This window comes from Cheilinus undulatus, linkage group 5 (genome assembly GCF_018320785.1).
Source record: "Cheilinus undulatus linkage group 5, ASM1832078v1, whole genome shotgun sequence".
In the NCBI taxonomy this organism is placed as follows: domain Eukaryota; kingdom Metazoa; phylum Chordata; class Actinopteri; order Labriformes; family Labridae; genus Cheilinus; species Cheilinus undulatus.
This window is the reverse complement of record NC_054869.1, coordinates 10,183,356-10,200,761: the sequence shown is the minus strand read 5'-3', so window position 1 is coordinate 10,200,761 and position 17,406 is coordinate 10,183,356. Positions and strand designations below refer to the sequence as shown.

General features: G+C 39.3%; 1 long non-coding RNA gene across 1 annotated transcript; it reads right to left on the bottom strand.

Moving 5' to 3' along the window:
* Nucleotides 1–448: 448 nt before the first annotated feature.
* LOC121510540 lies at nt 449–12,330 on the bottom strand. Its single transcript, XR_005991953.1, has 3 exons — nt 12,242–12,330; nt 11,269–11,331; nt 449–854 (listed from the first exon to the last, which is right to left on the bottom strand). It is a non-coding gene; the product is annotated as an uncharacterized LOC121510540 (long non-coding RNA).
* Nucleotides 12,331–17,406: the final 5,076 nt, after the last annotated feature.

Here is a 17,406-nt window from a genome sequence, read left to right as displayed (position 1 = left end):
TATTTGTGAAATAATATAAAGTTATAAAAACCAAATTTAAGTCCATTTAAAAATTATATAATAAATCACAAACAAATCAATAAATATATTATTTTTTTTTTTTTTTTTTTTTTTTTTTTTTGAAAGCATGTTTTAATTGGGATATTCTCGTGATTTTTTCTGGGATTTTTTCTGGGTTCTGGGAATTTTTTTTATGGCTGCTACCTTGGCCATGTGTCTCATGCAAAATTACATATTTAATTTCAATGTGATTTTCTGGCTGAATAAAAAATCCATAACCAGATTAAAAATAAATAAGAAATTATTTCTTATGAGTAATAAAATGGTGCTTTTATTTTGGTAGAGGTAAACTAATGTTATATTCATGTTTTAAAAGTTACCATCCCTGACCAGTAGGGGGTGTTAGAACCCCATGTCTGCCCCTCCATGCCCTGTCTTTAATGTTGAAGGGTTTAGCAGACTAGTTTACATGGAGCACCCTCACCCATGACTATCCAAGCCTGTCTGTTGGTGCTGACGGAGGCAGGTAGGCTGGAGGTGCCCTTCTGGTGAACCTCCTCTTGTGATTGACACCAGCAGCCCGTCCGACCAGTTTGGATTCCACGCGGCTGTTCATCCAACTTTAAATTGCAGCCTCACTCATTACTGCAGCAAACAGACAGATATTTGTTAATGAATCCACATGCTCCAGTAACCAGAGCTTCCTCCGAGGCACCCGCATCCTCTCACTGGTTTCTTCTTGGACTGGGAGGGGGTCTTGGAGTGGAAGAGGGTCGGGGCAAAGGTCAAGGGCGGGGTCACAGGGTTTTAAGATGCTAGGGTCCAGCAGGCAGAGGTTATCTGGGCCTAATGGACTGGTTAAAAGCAAAGAAATGCAACAATACTGAGTGTCACTGCAGCACGCAGTCCGTCTCAATTACACAACAAAGAAGAGGATACACAAACAATGTATGTGGCAGTAATTGAGTGACAAAAGCCTGAACATGAACCAAGTTTGACTTATTTCCTTGTTTTGTTGATATAATGCCAGAGTCTTCAAAACACTTGTAAAGATATGTATTTGGCAGCAGATGTTTCTCATCAATCAAATAAAGTGGATTAAATGAGCTCTGAAGTAAAAGATTCACACTAAGCTCTTTCGACTGTTGCTGTAATACTTCTGTAATGGCTTTCATGATGAGATGTTTGTGTGCTAAAGAAGAAGGATTAATTTCTGACACTTAGAAGATTAAACAAAGTGCTGATACCATCTCCGAATGCTTTGTGCTGCTCATCACAACTAAACTGAATTTGTGGCTGAGGCTTATGAGAAGTGCTCCTCAAAGACGCAGGACAATTAAATCTACACTTTAAACTAAAGGAGGAATGTTGTCCAACAATAAACAAGCATGATTACTTATTTCAGTCAGCAGGTGCCAGGTGAGGATTTACTATTATTTGATAATGTATTTGCATGACTTTGTCTTCCACATTTTATCATTTAGCTGGAAAATTCTCTGAAGATAAACCCCATGACTACTGATGGAGCCTGGGTGTGGCTAGGCTCAAGCCTCATTTTTTTCTCTTTTACACGTGTAAAATGTATGTTGCTGCAGAGTAATATGGCAGATAAGTTGACAAAAGAGTTAATACATGATATCAACTATTCTCTTAACTTTGGTCAAAATTAACCACCCCTGATTTCAACAGAAGAGAAAACTCCCCTAAATTACACTCTTTTAACATGACTTTTCTTAGATTAACCCCAACATCAGAAAAGTGAAGTGTTGTCTTTATTCATACTTCCATGTAAGCTGCACACAAAAATGCACAAGTAAAACTAAAACATCACGACCACCATGCATGCCAAATAGCCAGTTTAATAGACAGTAAAGCTACAGAGAGAGAAGAGGATGTGTGTGTTGATCACCTCATTTGAAAAACAATGTTCCTCCTCCATTCATGTGCATGTAATGATGTGGTTATCAACCAAATAGAGCAGATAGCTTGCAATGATAAACTCAAACAGCAGTTTCAGTGATTTAGGTGGCTTTCACACTAGGGGCCTGGTCCTGGATCTGAGTGCACTAGAGCCCAAAGTCCAGTTCCTTTAGGTCAGTGTGAATGCAAACGAACTGTGCCACTGGGCCCAGGCCCACTTGGGGATGTGGTCTTGGCGCGATTAAAGTGGACTCTGGCACGGTTCGGATGACATTGGAATGCAACCATCCCTGGATACTGGACAGAGTGTCACATCAGCTACATGACATCATCATAAAAACTAAACTTCCTTCCACAATGCAGCAGTTTGTTCACATTTATCCTCAATAAAGGGTGGACATCGTCAGAATCAAGTCAATAAGTCGGTAAGTCAGTAAGATAAAATGCAAAGGCAATAAAAATCTGTCACGTTAAAAACCGCTGTATCTGCTCAGCGTGAACCCATGTAATCATCTGAGCTGCATGTAGATATGAAAAGTGATTGTAAAAAGTGATTTTAAATCATTCATGGTGGCAGGATGGACTTTTATGCCAGGATAAAACAAACAATGTTCACTCAGGTTATGACCCAGTTGGTTGCCATGGTGACATGGAACTGCACCACGCAGCAGTTTGAATAAATCGAGCCCAATGTGAAAGCAGCCAAGAAGTCTGTCCCCCTCTGTTTGTCCTCTGTCATAACGCTGGTGCTGGAGCTGTCCCATAGTCAGATTTTTGTGTTTTTAAAGATTATTTTTTGAGTTTTTCTTTTTTTTTTTTTTTTTTGCCTTTTTGGGAAAGGACAGCTGAAGAGAAACAGGTAATATAGGGAGAGAAACTGGGGGAAGACTACAGTGACATCCCTGATTCCTGCGGACAGTCCCGGTTTCAAAAGACCAGTCTCTGGCTTGTGCCATCTCTGGAAATGTCCTCAATATTTACTGGGAATTTATTTTAAACCCCTAAAAAAGTAAAGATTATGCTGCAGCTTGATTGCAGTTGCACATAGCAGCTTTTTCTTTCACTACAAACTGAATAAAACTTCCCCCTGACGACATATTTCGAAGGAATCTGCTGTCAAAAAACACAGAAAATGTTCTGTCCTGTTTGTAGCCTGGATACATTTTAATGAGCAGTTAATTACTAATCCTAGACACCTCAGAGTAGTCTAATGTCCCTTCAAAATAAAAAGCAACTTGTATTTTGCCACTTAAATGCTTTTAGTGAAAAATGAAAAAGCAGGAAATGTTTTCATAAGCAGTAGTTTGATTTATGTGGAGGGGATTAGTATTACCTGGGAAATTCTTATTATCCATAACAATCAGAGGATGTTTTCTAATCCAATATACCGACCATGATGTCATGTCACACATGTACACATGTCATACAATGATCTGAATACCAAACTTGCTGTCCTTTGACTTCATACCAGAGGGCTGACACATCACAGCGTCACTAGCATTGTCTCATCTGAGTGGCTACTTTCAACTGCCTTCCCTTAGATATGAAAAGAGCAACATAAATCATGGCTGTCGTAGCTTCTCTACACATTAACCGCTTTGTTTTTCTATAGGCAAATGCACAATCCATTGTGGAAAAACTGCTGTATGGTCTCCTTTGTCTTTCTGATGTCACATAGAGTCTTCAGTTTTACTTTCAGTCTGTTTCATGATCATTAAAATACTCACAGGAGCTTTAGAGAATACACAGACTATCAAAGATGCAGCTCCTGAACTTAGCATGCTAAACAGCAGAGATAAACATGACAAATGTTCCACCTCTGAACATCAGCAGGCAAGCAATGCTGTTTGAAGCAGAAACTCCTGCTCTTTCTCTGAAAGTCCTTCTAGACTCTCTTGTCTTATTCCTGTCTTCTGTTGCTGATTCACAGTCATGAAAGCTTCCTCCCTTCTCACTGAAGTCTGAACATTTTTAACTAGTGCCTCCATGCTGCTCCAGGTCAATGAACATCTATTTATTTCATACCATTGACTTTGTCTGCACTCATCCTGCAGCTAAAATTAGCTGTGCTCTGTCTGAACTCTAAGCTGAACTTTAATTCAGGTGCAGCAAAGTAAGGGGATGTGAAAGCAAGAGGTAGTACCGACCTATTAAAGTATTAATACCTTCTCTTAGGGAATGATGAGTCATGGTTGCAAAGAAAGGGAAGTGTGAGTTGGACAGACAAAAATACTACCAACAGCCCGATGGATGTTAAGGCTCAATCAAGTCTATAAAATAGAAGAGATGACTGCATGTCTACAGATGAAAATGGACATTTTGAACTGCAGGTAGACTTGGTTATACTTCATATCAGCCATTATCAGCCCTGTCGACAAACATCAGCCATGGCATGGTATTAATATCTATCAGTTGCCATTGTTCATCTTTGGCATCCATTCAAATTAATAGTCATCTAGCACACCTAACTGTAGATCAGAGACATACTGGGCAGAAGAAGTCATGTGTTAGACAAACACTGAAAAACATTGCTATTAATACAGGCCATTGGCTAAATTATTATTTCAAACATTGGTTTAATTAATGAGTGCCTGCAGCAATGCACAGCAGAGCATGGCCCTGCTCAACTAGTGACGAGATCACAGGAGATCTACGAGTTCTGCAGAAATAGCATGAAAACAACAGATGACTTCGCCTTTATGAAGCTGATTTGCTCGTCCATCATTATTATGAATATCGTTAAAATCTTTAATGATATTTGTGTTTCTTTTTGGTTCTAGGTGGTAGCTACCTGTACGGTTTGGTTTGCTGATAGCGATGGCTGTAGCATTTTTACATTTATTTATCAAAGTAGCATCAAGCAGCACTGAAAGGTTTTCATGACGGCAAAGGTGTTTTTGCTCTTCTTCTGTCCTGCTTCAGTAAGAGTTAGGGATAACTACAGAACAGGTTTAGTCAGCGGTAGCTGTTATGTACGGTATAACGGCTGCCATAGTGATTAACTCGGACGTAGCTCTAGTATAGCGGCAGTTTTATCAGAACTGGGCCACATTTCTTTATTAAAACAAGCAAAGAGTCCCATTGAAAGCTTCTCTTCGCACTTCTCCTGACCAGCCCCATAATGAGTTTTATCCACCAACAAGCCCCACTGTCTATAAACAATGGCAACGCCTGTCTGTTCAGCTCAGGTTACTACCAGAGCTGCACATGCCTACTACCTCATTTTTTCTTGTCTCTGTGATTGGCCCTTTATAAATGTGAGAGACAGAACATGCATCCAATCACATTCAGAGAAATTTTTGAAAAGTATTAAAAGTCCCAAATGCTGTGTATGAGAGCTTTCCCAGATAAATGTGAAATATATCCTGTTTAGTTGACATATGAAACTGTCTATCTGGTGTGTCAGGTTTGTGTTTTGGCAGCAGCCTCCGATAAAAACAGACTTGGTATGTATCTCAAGTAGAGTAAAGCCCTTAACACATGAGCCAGAGATGGGCCTGCTGTGGAATTGCAACCATTGGCTAAAACAACAGCAATTTGCTCTGAGGTGCACTTTGTGTGTAAATTGCTGCTCAGATAGAGTGTATGGAATTTGAGTGTAAGTGAAACAGGTTGCTGCAACAGAACTGCTTTACAGGGAAGTTCCAAGGAAAGTGTTATTTATAAAAAAAAAATGATGCATTGTTGGAGTTTTCTGTCTCCAGGTAAAGCTTGACTTTTGTTAGAAAGTTAGTTCTGTTTCTTGGGGAAAAATTCTATGCCACATGTTCTCTTTTTGAGTTAAAAATTAACATATGATACAGAAGTAAATGAACCCTTGAGCCCTACAGCGACTAAAGGTTCAGACAAAAAGATAAGAGTAAGTTTGACTGACCAGCAGTGCTACAATTTTATAAAATGCAATTGAATACAGAAGTAATTGCTTTTAGGTCAGGTCAGATAAGTGCACTTCACTGCATCAGCCTTGGTCCTGTACTGCTCCAGCCTCCTGATGGCCATCCTCCAGTATGCGGTGAGCTGGATCAGGCCTGGGAGCTAGGTGCCCATAAAAGCCCATATCTAGCAGTTGACCTTTCACATCTTCCCTCTACTGAGTACGTCAGGATTAGGCACACAGTGTTGCCTAAAAATGCACCAAAGAGAAGTCGTCACAAGGGAGTCCAGTCGGGCATCAGTCAACAACCAGGCCTTACAAGAGTGTAGTAAGACCAGAAGAACCAAGGACCAAAAGACTCTGACTTTCATCCGCATACTGATGTCTTGCTCAGTTAACCATGGCATTTCATTAAATTGCATTTGCTTACAGTTACAACAATGAGGATGCATTGCTTGGCTGGAGTTATATACTATAATAAAAGCTGTAGTGTTGAATACAGCTCACATTCTGTGGTAAGCATAGTCCTTCACTTTTATTCCCCAACCACCCCAAGGTTCCTGAACCTTTATGGCCAACTTCAACTTTCAGACATCCCATTTATGACAAAGTGTTATTCTGATTTTGAGCTCTATTTTGTTTCTTGGGTTTGATATCCCCTAGCTTTCTCATCTGCCAGTCAATTTAATGAGCAAGACTGAGCCCAGGCAGCATCAATCTGCCATGCCACTGACCAGCTGACAATTACAAGCTGTAGGTGAGCCATCATGTCAGTAAGAACATGCTTCAGAGATGGAAAAATTAAGTTTTTTCTTTAACTGAATCACAAGGATCCAACATAACTTTTCAGTATTTGTAAGAGAAGTAAAACTTGCTCAAAATGTTAACATGCATACAGTAAAAATCTGTGAAAAACAACAGATTTTCTTTGTTTTTAAAGCTCTCTGCCAATAGAGCTAGAATCTCAGCATTCTTTTTCCTCTCCTCCTTGAATTCCAGTATTCACTGTGAGCCACGTTCAACAAAACATCTGTGTTTGGAGGTGCACAGGGGACTAGTTTATTTCAAAACCCATGTACTACATAATGAGAGTAACCTTTGCAGCTCTGGCTGGCAGAAGTGTTGCAGGAAAGGGCTTTGGTGGAGGATAAGGCTGGTCATAAAAGGCCACTGTGTTGGTGCTGAGAGATGTATCAAGCCCATGCGCCACCAGCAGACCAAATATCAAACAATGTTCCTCTTTTTTCTTCGCTTAAAATATCCTGCAGTTTCCTTAAGCTTTCCTGGCTCTTAAATTGTGCACAGACCGATACCATGTCCCAAACTCACACAAGGCTTAGTGCTTTTAATCTTTTGATCATTGGACCAAATAAATTCATGTTCGGCTCTGTGCCGCAGGGGGAAAAAATAATAGGAAATGGCCCAGAGGCACAGTGGGCTCCAGCTCAGTGCATACAGATGCTGTCTGTTTGCTGTGCCTGTGTTTTTGTATATTTGTGTCTGTGCATTTAAAATGCATCCTCTTTGTGTTTCTCTGTTTGTGTGATCCAGTAAAAGATGCCTCACGGAGCTTAGCAGCAGATTCATTTCAGAGCACTTCCTAAATTACCACAGCGTTTGCATAAAGCCCAACAAAGACACTCGGTGATGAAAAATGAAAATAGGCCGGCAGCAGAATACACTTCTGCGCTATCGCTGTGCAACGGTTCATAAACAACAGTGATCACCCACACAGGCAGGGCTGCAGTTAGAGGCTGATGAGGAAGATTTATGCTGCTTCAGGCTTCATTTATCACACTTTTTACAGTTTCCACTGGAACGAAAATTTATTTAATACCACACAGGAAAAATAAAACAATTTGGTGGTATGCTACCATAGAGCTTGGCTATAAAATGGGCACCTCTGTGCCACATAATATGGAGCCACATTATCAGCATTTAGAGTTGAAAATGCAGCTTGCTTTCTGCCAATTAGCATTAAACTCATACTGATTTGAGGAGGAATTCACCCACACATTATTTCAATTACTGCTGTGAGTAAAAGCTTCACTACAGTATGACTCCAACATTTTCAGGACTGGCTTTTACCAATAAACTACAGCTCAAAAAACTAAGTCATAATTAAGGTTAGACAGCACCAGAGGAAAACTCAAATCCATCCCCATCCCTGTTGTATTCATATGTAAAGATTCCACTCCTCCACATAAAGTTAATTTTTAAATATCTCGATTTTTGGCTCAATTCTGATCCGTCAATTAGCTCTCATATTGATCAACTTCAGTGCAAAGAGAATTTTGGAATCAATGGTTTCACTTTGCTCTTCTGACTGTTTTATGATCCATGCTCTCAAGACCCAGTGTCCCAGCTGAAATAATCTTAAACAGTCAGAAACTCTGTTAAAACTTCTAAAGCAATGGTTCCCAACCTGGGGTCTGGGCACCCCTTGGGGGGCGCAAAGGATCTTTGGGGGGTGCAGTGCCCTGTCTGCTCTGATGTCAAAATTAGACATGCATATATTGTTTTAAAATCATGATTAGAGAGAATATACGATGGCATATTAGAGCCAACCTGAAAGATAAAAAATAAACAGATCTTTTCCTTGAAAATTTCTGAGTTTTAGACGCTGTTAATTCTGACACCGCAGACTCAAAGATGTCATTTTTTTTAAAGTTATAAATTTACATCATTGTAAAGTCACAGATTTACAAGAAACCATAATAAGGCGCTCAACTGCAGGACTTATGTAAAGAAAATTACTTCCTGTTCAGTTTTCTTCCACACAATCTTTATAATATCAAAAATTCAAAGTATTAGTTCAAGGAAATTTACAGCTTTTTCAACCTTAAAATTGTAGATTTTCCTTCAATATTAGCTTAGAGTGGCCCTAATAAGCCATTAGACAGTTTGTGTATTTATAATTAATGTAGGCCTGTTGGGATATGTCAATGAAAACAGTTAAAAGTGAAGCTTAATGTTTCCAGCTTTGGCTTTTCTTAGGTATGAATAAGTAAAAAAAGGTGGGAACCACTGCTCTAAAGCATTGCCTAAACTTCTATGTGAATGTATGGAAGAGTAAAGGGTTTGAATGAGGCTGAAAAAGTGTGAAAATGGGACATTTAAACATTGCTACATTCATTAGAATGGGTTAGATTTGCAGGAAAATAGTAAATACAGGGAAACAGACTAAAAACAAAAAGTTTGAATGATATCAGTGTTAAAAGCCAAAGCACTGTTGTTCTAATGGAGCTCAACCTTTTGATGTTTGAACAGTATAAATCGGTTGAATTATGTAGAAGACGTACAACAATAAAAGTGTACAGAAGAAAAGCAGCAGATCCTACACTGAGATTGCTGAGTCAGCATTCACAGGAATAGATAGTTTGCAGATGGCATCATGTAACTCCACATGGGGGTCAGGAAGTGACTTCTGCATAGAAAAGCTATCAAATGCCAAAATGTTGTTCTCTTTATGGAAGAAATGAATAAATAAATGAATAAATCTTAAGCTACCTTTGCCCAGAAAGCAGTGACACATTCAGGCAAAAGTTTTCAAAGCTCACAGAGACGTGGATTAGACAATAATTTTAAGGTCCATTTCCACCAAGCAGTATGATTTGATTCAGTATATTTAGTTACAGGCTGTTGTCATAGTAAACCTTTACGTTTCCACCGCCAATGTACGTCTTGTATTGAAGGGAAATCTCTCTGTCTTTGGAAATCCAGATCATTTGACCTAGCTCAGTAATAAGAGTTTGTCTTTGGCTCCCAAACAGCTCTTTATTTGGTACCAGTTTAGCTTTATTACTGTAAAAAAAAAAAAAAACAGAGGGAAACTGGCTCTCAAATGATGGCCAGCTTCTGTGGTTCACATTAAAGTGAGTCTGTTCTCATATTAAAAGCATGTTTTCACAAAATGAGGGTGAAAAGCTGTTAAAGGAGCACAGCTATAGCCTCCTAGCACAGTACAAGACTCCTCAAGTCTACTTCATCTGGCTATATGTGTCAAAGGTTATGTTCACACTGCAGGCCTTAAGCCCAAAGCACAGCGGTGCCGCAGGGTTGCATTGCATAATGTGATGTGCCTCAAGTGCCCCTAGCAAACAGACAGCAGCAGCTTTATCAGAGCTGGACCACATTTCTTTGTTAGAAATAAGAGCAAATAACTGCACTGAAGGCTTTTCTTGATGGAAAAGATGCCAGAGCCAAAAGTAGAGCAAAACATGAGTTTTACAATAGTTACAGGTTGGGTTTAGTTGTACTGTAAGCCTTTAAACAATGGCTGTTACATAATTAGCTTGGCTGTAGCTACAGCAGCAGATTCATTAGAACTGGACAACATGCCTTTATTAACACTGTACTGAAAGCTTTTCCTTGCAGAAAAGATGTCTCTTTTTCTCTTCACCCACCAGCTTTGTCATGAGTCTGAACACCTATTAGCAATAGTCAGCAGCTGCCATGGCTACTTCACTCTATTAAGTCATATGCTCCATCGCTCTGGTTGGCTTGTCATGGACGAGACAGAACACTCCTCCAATCATCCTCCAAAAGTTTTTTTTGAAAAGTTTTGCCCTTCCCAAACACTTTCAGAGAGCAGTTACCCAGATGAATGAGAGACATATCCTATGCAATGGATATGTGAAACAGTCCAACTGGCATGTCAGATTAATGTCAGTTAGCTGAGGTGTAAATCTGAATTTAGTCTGTTTGGTGAATGAATCTAAATGCAATCATCAGTTACAGCCATGGCTCTCACTCTATTTTTAGAGCTGATTTTTCCTGTATGCTAGCACAGGTAGTATCTTTGGCCTGTCTGAGAGAAGTTGGCCAGTTTGTCTTTGGCTCGGTGGGAAGGTGAGCCGGCGCTCTGAGGAGCCAGCCTCATCCATCCAGGTGGCTGCTGACAGGGCCAGATAAGCATCTCACCCTGGGCAAAAATAACACAGCGTCCCATTGAGACCTGATAATTACACAGGCCCACTGCCACACCAGGCCTGATGTATGGCCCCAGATAGCCATCTCACACCCACTAAGCTGCAGCACACACACACAAATATCCACGCACACTCTCTGAAACACTTAACACGTGGGTTGAAAGAGCACACATATACATATCACTTCTTTTTAAGATCTGGAAAATGCATCTGCAGCTTATTTTAGCTGTTCCAGATCAGCATGGCGATGTATGAGGTTTCAATTAATGTAAGTGGTGAAAAATAAACTTGTAAAGTGTATTCCTGTCTGAGGCTGCAGGTGTAAACAACTCTTTCAACATGGACTCTCATGAGATAAGAAATATCACTGACACCGAGCGTGACAAGGAGATGTTAGCGTACTACCTCGTCTTGTCACTAAACACAGTACTTGCTAACACCATACACTCAACAGCCTGTCCTAACAAGTAAACCCTAGTCAGATATTAGCTACAGCAAACATGGTTAGCATAAGGATGAAAACTCACTTACCCTGGCACTTACCAGGAAGAAGGAAAAAAAGCCCTGAAGCAACAAGAACACTTTGGTATCACTCAAACTTCAGCTCTGACAAAAGGAAGAAGAAAGACTTGAAAACAGACCTATCTAGATATGTCATTAGGTAACGTACCTGGTTTATGTTTTGTGTAAATATCGTGCAACTGTGTAAATTTTTTGAGTGTTTTCTTTCTCTAAAAATAAAATAATGTCCTTTCAGAAGAGAGGTGTGTTATCTTTTAGAATACTGGTTCCCAACCTAAAGGGGGCGTCAACGATCTCAGGAGGGGTGTGAGGCTCTGTATGCTCTGAGTCTGTCAAAATTATATTTGCATAATATTTTTACACTGATCTTTTGGCAAGAACAAATTTGTAAGGGCCTTTTTCACAGCATGAAATTTCTACTTTTTGTTGGCCTGATCAGCCTATCAAATCAAGACTTAAATTCCTCAACCTGTTTTTAATATGACATACTGAATCCTGATGTAAGCTGAAACAGCCCAGTTCACACAGCTGCAATCGTTCAAGTAACATTCTAACATGGACTTGTTGCGTTGCAGTCTTTGATCTAAAATGAGCTTGGTAGCTCCAGGGTCAATGTGTCTTTACTGGAGGGCTACCTAAAAAGATAATTATTTTTGCAGAGGGGAGTTCAGCATTCCCTAAGATAGAAACAGCAGATTGTAGCAATACTGGTTCCCATTTTAAGACACAACCAGACTATAAAACTTTAAATATAACACTTCACAATAACATATTCTTACATAGCACATATTTATGAGTAGCTAACCTACAATTTTACAGACCTACCTACTTCTATCTATCTATCTAGCTATTAATCTAATTAGCTGGCTAGCTGGCTATCTATATATCTAGTGAGCTGCCTAGCCAGATTGTCAGATTGCAGGAAAAACTCAAAAGGGAGGACCCAAAATGCAGATAAACAAAAAGATTTAATCAAACAAGCAAAAGCACCTACTTAAAATCAAATCCAGGAATCAAACTCAAAGTCCAAGAACCAAAGCAAAATCCACAAGGAGCACGAGGAAAGGCACGAGGAGTATCAAGAAGGAGTAACAGCAGGGAAGACATCTGACGAACTGACAAAGGACCGGGAGAAACACAGAACCGAAATACACAAGAAGTGATTAGACAAGGAGAGACAGGTGTGGGTAACAAGACACAGGTGAAACTAGTGAGGGTAATCACAGAGGAGGGAAACTAAGGCAGGAAGCAAAACTGGGATCAAACACAAGGGAAGGCAACTACAAACTAAAACAGGAAACATGGAACACTTCACAATACACAAGAACACAGGACCAGGAAGAGATTCAAACATGAGACACTAGGAGGGAGCAAGGAAGCAAATACAAACACAAACACAGGAAGTAAAACTAACATGAAACACAGGTAAACAAATAAACATGAAACACAGGAGTAAAGCTAAACATGAAGCACAGGAAGTAAATAAACATGAAACACAAAGCACCAAATACACAGAAACACAAGGGATCATGAACTAAACACTAAATAAACTGATCTACACAGAATAAACACAGGAAAAACACTAGAAATCAGAACAGAGATCATGACACAGATAGCTATCTAGATAGCTATCTACACCTATAATAATAATAATATAACAATTATAAACTTTATCTGTACAGCACCTTTAAAAACAGGTTTACAAAGTGCTTTGACAATAAGTAGTATAACATGACGACAAACATCAAACACAACAGCAAAACATCACAAAAAAGACAAAACCCAACAACAGAAGAACCCATGGAAGACTCACTTAGCACAAAAAGTAAGGAATTTTGTGTTTGGTAGATTATTTCTTTCCTGTAACAATACCTCTTGACAATAAATGTTATACCATTGGAAAGCCTGTATTTCTCTTTTATGAGTATGTGTAAGGAGCATGCATTTGTGGGATGAGCAGCAGAGCTAAGTATGTGGGTTGCTCCCCTGAAAAAAATTGCCAAATCCTCTCTGCCGATGCCAAACAGCTTATTCTGCCATCGACTCTTGCTCGATGTTGTTTGGCGGATTGGATGATTGAAATCTGAAGTCATATTAGCTATTCACAATTTCTTCATTTAACAAACAGGAGCCTCAGTAGCCTGTGGAAGAACCATACACAGCCACAACAGCCTGGCACCTCCTCCTCATGCTGGTCACCAGCCTGGTCACATGGCGTCCCATTCTTCAACCAGTATTTGTTGCAGCTCAGCCAATGTGGTCATGTTGGTCAGTCCGACACCAACAACACGTACCAGCTAATCCAACAGCTGTTGAATAGGGTTGAGGCCAGGACTGCTGGCAGGCCATTCCATCCTCTCCACTCCCTAATTTTGGAGGTAGTCTCTGATTAACCCCGCTCTGTGGGGGAGAGTGTTGTCATCTTGGAGGATAGAGTTCAGTCCCAGACTGTGGTGATATGGGATTGCCACTGGTTGCAGAATCTCATCTTGATCTCTGGCACCTGGCTGTCAATCTCAATGCAATCAGGTACCTCACTGTCAGCACCTCAGGGTACTTAAAGCTCAAAACAAGAGTCAACAGCAACAGCAGAATAAGCTGTTGCTATTGCCTTGTTTTGAGCTAATTAACTAGTTACATTTCTGGACACAAGTCCATTATTCAGTCTTGTCATGGATCAAGCATTAAAAAATCTACACTGAATAATTTTCATGAAGCTATAAAATGTATTTTTTGAAAATAATGTGTGATAAAAAGCTATTGACAGCCTTCATAGTCTAGCATAAAAAAACAGTGTTAGAGTTTCAGAGTTACATCCCAACAGTGTGCAGTACAAGGTCGGGCTATTGTGCAAACTTGCAGGTGATCTTTTCTCTTCTAAAGTAATCATCCTTCATCTTGTGAGCTGACGTGCCGACAGTGCCGGCTAATATGGACCATTGTGTGTCCCATGGGACCATCAGCATCTGATATGGCCTCCTGGGGCTGAGTCCACAGAGACAGGAGAGTTCACGACACGTCTGGCTTTGTGCTGTCGTCCCCTGGGTACACGCAGCTGTGATTTATGGCAGAGCGCTGTGCCGCTATCATGTAGCTGGTCACTGCCTGACATTAGCTACACTCAGGACAGCTACACAGAGATAAACCCCAGTGTGTGAAAAGAAGAGGTAAATCAATACATTCCATCAACACAAACACACCTTTGAGGAATATTCCTGAAATGACGTCCACAGACAGTTCACACTGACAGGCATTACATCACTGTCAGTGTACCATAGACTTTTGCTGTTTGGTCTATCTTAGCATCAGCTGGAGCTGCATTTCTTCTCACAAGTTCTCTAAATTTCAAATTGAACTAAACTTTTAATAAACAGTGGTATTATGACTGAAATACAAAAACTCACAACCAACTATGGATTTAAAGAAAACTAACAACACTGATACATGGACAATTTAAATCCATTTGAAACTGCTATACGTATATTTTCTTTTTTTAACCAGCAGATGGAGCAATCTGCTTTTGGCTCTCGATGTTGCAGAAGCAGCTGAAGATTTTAAGGTGTAGAATATGACTTTTCTAAAGCAGAAGTGTTGAAGCAAGGTGAGCGGAAAGCTTTAAATATTTAATAATAATGATACAATTCACAAAACCAACATACCATCATACAAAATGCAATCAGTTTACCATAGAGTCAGGAAAAACATTTGTGCAAAGTTTGAAGAAGCAATCTAAATATATGGTGCACAACAACAACAACAACAACAACAACAACGACAACAACAACACTGCAATTCCACTCCATTCTTCTTTGTGAAACTGCTCAAGCTCTGTCAGGTTACACAGAAATGAGCCATTCTCAATTCCAGCCAATAAATCTGTATTGGATTGAGATCTGGGCTTTGACTAAGCTTAGAACATTCATTTTGTTGTCTTTAAACCATTTCTGTGTAGCTCTCACTGTATACATCAGGTCATTATCTGACTGAAAAATAAATCTTTTCTCAAGCCATAGTTCTCTTCCCAAATGAATAAGATTGTCCTCAGGGGTTTTACTTTTGTTCACTCACACAAATATTTAAGCCTAATGCATATAAAATTTCCATCCATTTGAATTACTTAGATTTAACATAAACAGGCCAATAAACTTTATGTGCTGCATTTGTCACTCAAATGTAAATGAAACGATTAAGAATGAGATTTACGTAATAATACCAATAAATCCAATGTGTTTTGAATGGATGAGCATGGATGTACTGAAATCTTTATAATAATATATATCTAATATATGTAAACCAATCTCATAAATTTAACTAAATGAATCTTAGTTGATCCACAGCTTGTCATATTTAAACTATATTCATATGATTCAACTGATTAAATTTAATTGTTTTTACAATTAACAAATTTATGCTGATTTTAAGGAATTTGAATAAATAAATTCTAAAAATTTAATCATTTAAATTAAATCAAATAGATGTAAATACTTACAAATAAACTATGCCATTATTAATTTTTATGAGTGTAGCATTAGTTTTACCCTCTACCTTTACAAGTCTTCAAGGGATAGCTGCTGAGAAGCAGCCCCACAGCATGATGCTGCCACCACCGTGCTTCCTAATGGGGATGGTGTGTATGTGGAGTAGTTGGTGTCCCCCAAACACAATGTCTTGTTTGGTGCTCAAAAAGAGCCATTTTGGGCTCATCAGAATAAAGAGCTTTCTTCCACTTAACCATGGAGTCTCCCACATGCATTTTGATGAACTCTAGTCCAGATTTAATCTGAGTTTTCTCCAACAGTGACTTTCTCTCTACCACTCTCCCATAAAGCTTTGACCGATGAAGAACCCAGGCAATAGTTGTTGTATGTAGAGTCCCTCCCATTTCAGCTGCTGAAGCTTGTATCTCCTTTAGAGTAGTCATGGGTGTCTTGGTGGCCTCTCTCACTAGTCTCCTTCTTCGTCAGTTTGTGAGGACGGTCTGATCTAGGCAGATTTAAACATGTGCCGTACTTCTTCCATTTCTTGATGATGGATTTAACTGAACTCTGGCAGATGTTCAGTACCTTGGAATAAACTTTGTTTCCATCCCCTGACTTAAACTTTCAACAACTTTTTATCTGAGTTGCTTAAAGTGTTCTTTTGTCTTCATGGTGTAATGGTAGCCAGGGATACAGGTGAACTAGTGACTGGACCTTCCAGACACAGGGGTCTTTATACTGCAATCACTTGATACACATTCACTGCACTCAGGTGATCTCCATTTCACTAACTGTAAGAAAACTAGCACCAGTTAGCTGGACCTTTGCTGAATTAGGTCAGCCACTTCAAAGGCAGCTATATTTATATCATTGCTTATTTTACAATATATATTTTTGCTTAATTTGCATTACTTTGCAGAAATCTGTTTTCACTTTGACACTAATGAGGGAATGTTTTTCTGTCAAAAAAGCCCAATTATACAGACCATGATTGACTTATAGAATCAGTGAATGGGTAAAACATTCAAGGGGGTGAATACTTTTTATGGACACAGTATCTGTGGATAAACAACCAGACCTGATGCCTCCAGCTTTGGCTATCGCCAGCACAGAGGCATAAAATCAGGTCAAACTGTCCTTATGTCTCCAGTGTTTCTTTAAAATTGGTAAAGATTTGATATTTGACCAGTGTGTTGCAAGCCTCAGCAAGTGTGACACCTTAAGTGCAAGAAAATGTTTCTTTAAAGACCTCTTTCCAGTGTCTGTCTGTTGAAATGTCTAAATAAAACTGGTCTACTGCAGCTCACAGAGGCTGTTTGTTAAACACTGTTACCTGTATAAATCAGCGCTGACATAACCACAATATATATTTATCAATTTCAATTTTATAAGGAAAATGTGCATGTTTTTTATCAGTAAATACTGATCTGCAGATATGAGAAGAATCCCATGTATGAATACAGGAAAAACAAAAAGATAAAATGCATTTTTAATGTATAAAAATAAATACTGAAAGAAAGAAATGGGATAAAACTCCTACACAACATTAACACCTCAGGCCTCTTTAGGCTTAGCTTTTACCAGGCAGTGACTCGTGCAGTCTCCTGTAGCCCACAGTAAATAACATCAGTCTGAGTCAACATGTGCAGCAGTAGTGGCGAACCCTCAGAGCCTCCGAGCC